General features: G+C 30.2%; 1 long non-coding RNA gene across 1 annotated transcript; it reads left to right on the top strand.

The window, feature by feature from the left end:
• Positions 1–291: 291 nt before the first annotated feature.
• LOC145088250 (uncharacterized) lies at positions 292–1,142 on the top strand. Its single transcript, XR_013701044.1, has 3 exons — positions 292–404; positions 547–826; positions 918–1,142. It is a non-coding gene; the product is annotated as an uncharacterized LOC145088250 (long non-coding RNA).
• Positions 1,143–1,703: the final 561 nt, after the last annotated feature.

Genomic DNA, 1,703 nt, shown 5'->3' with positions numbered 1-1,703 from the left:
CTGAGTCGCTGACTTAAAAGAGGAGACTAAAAGTTGTTTTTATGTTTACATTACAAGTCATCTTCACATATACCAATTAGTGGTGGGTAGCTTGATTGACCAAGCCTATAGAAACCAAGTTTAATGCAAAGGTAATATGATCACAGAGTTTATCCACTTCGATCACAAACTTTTCATTCATTTGAATACAAAATTCCATAAAAAAAAATAATAAAAAAAAACGTGACATTATCTTCCGATATAATATATAATCCAACGGGGGTGCATCTTACTGCCATAGTATTTTGGAGAGATGGAAATTGGTATTATTGTGAGCTTATTTTTATTATTATTAGGCTTCAGTAACAATAAGTGCTGTTTGGGTGAAATTGGCACTGCCTCATCCTATGGTCCTCCTTATACACGTAAGTTGCGACTCGATTATCAAAAGTTAAATCTTGTTGTTTTCAAATGTAATTTTTCTATTATGTTTTTAACTGTATATATCGAAGAAATAAACAAAATTTTATTAAGAATGATTGATTTTTTTTTGTATATATAACATAGCTACGAGATGCAATGGCAACCAAGGAGATCAATTTCCACTGGGGAATTTATTTGTATCAGTGAGTGAAGGACTATGGGATAATGGGGCGGCATGTGGTAGGCGTTACAGATTGAAGTGTTTGAGTGGAAATAATAAACCGTGTAAAGGTGGCACAATTGATGTTAAGGTGGTCGATTTTTGCTCCAAAAGACCATGTCCTTCAACGATTGTCTTGTCAAATGATGCATTTTCTGCCATTTCCAAAACTCAAAGGGGAAAAATTAACGTTGAATATATTGAGTAAGTAAAAACTCGTTTTTTTTCTTGTTATATTTCTCTTAGATATTTATTTCAATAATTTAACTTTGTTTTAATTAACTTTTTGTCTCAGGATCTAACATGAACCCCTAGTGTTTTTGTTTTGCAAATTGTGGAAGTTTCAATCTTTGATGAGTCGCGGATTGTATCCTTTCCGCGAGCATATAAAAGTTATGAGTATAAAATAAATGTTGTTTATTTTGTGGGTGGAGGGGTCCGATTATTCAGTTAGATAGAACAATAAAGGTTGTAATCACATACATGGATTTTTTGAAGCTTAAATCCACGAAAGCTTGAAGATATATGCCAACACAACTAATCAGAATGTAACGAATATATATATATATATATATATATATATATATATATATATATATATATATATATATATATATATATATATATATATATATATATATATATATATATATAAACCTTACAATTTCTAAAAATATATTAAGACGTTCAAATGTTTAAGCTTAAAGTACAACATATCATTAATATAATAATATTACATTACAAATAATACAAATGATAATGCAATATGTATAAATATATAATGCATAATCAGTTAATTCTCAAAACCTTATCCCGTATTAACCTGGCTACTCAACTTTCCCCTTATATATCGCCAAATCCTCATTTTTAGCTCAAAATGAACGATTCTTTGTTCAAAGACTATTTCAAATTTAAGGAATGGAAAAATCTAAAGAATTCATTTTTCTTCGTTTTTATCTAGCAATTCGGTTTTCCCCACCACCCTGTCATTCTTATTTTGAATTTGAACCCCAAGTATGTTCCTCTTCATTCTTTCTCTCTGACCTAAGTAGTCGCCGGTCACTCACCAAGGTCGGATAGT

The sequence above is a fragment of the Lactuca serriola genome, chromosome 1, assembly GCF_051521515.1.
Source record: "Lactuca serriola cultivar US96UC23 chromosome 1, Lser_US96UC23_V15, whole genome shotgun sequence".
NCBI classification, from domain to species: Eukaryota; Viridiplantae; Streptophyta; class Magnoliopsida; order Asterales; family Asteraceae; genus Lactuca; species Lactuca serriola.
Note: the sequence above shows the minus strand (reverse complement) of the source record. Positions and strands in the feature narration are given on the sequence as shown.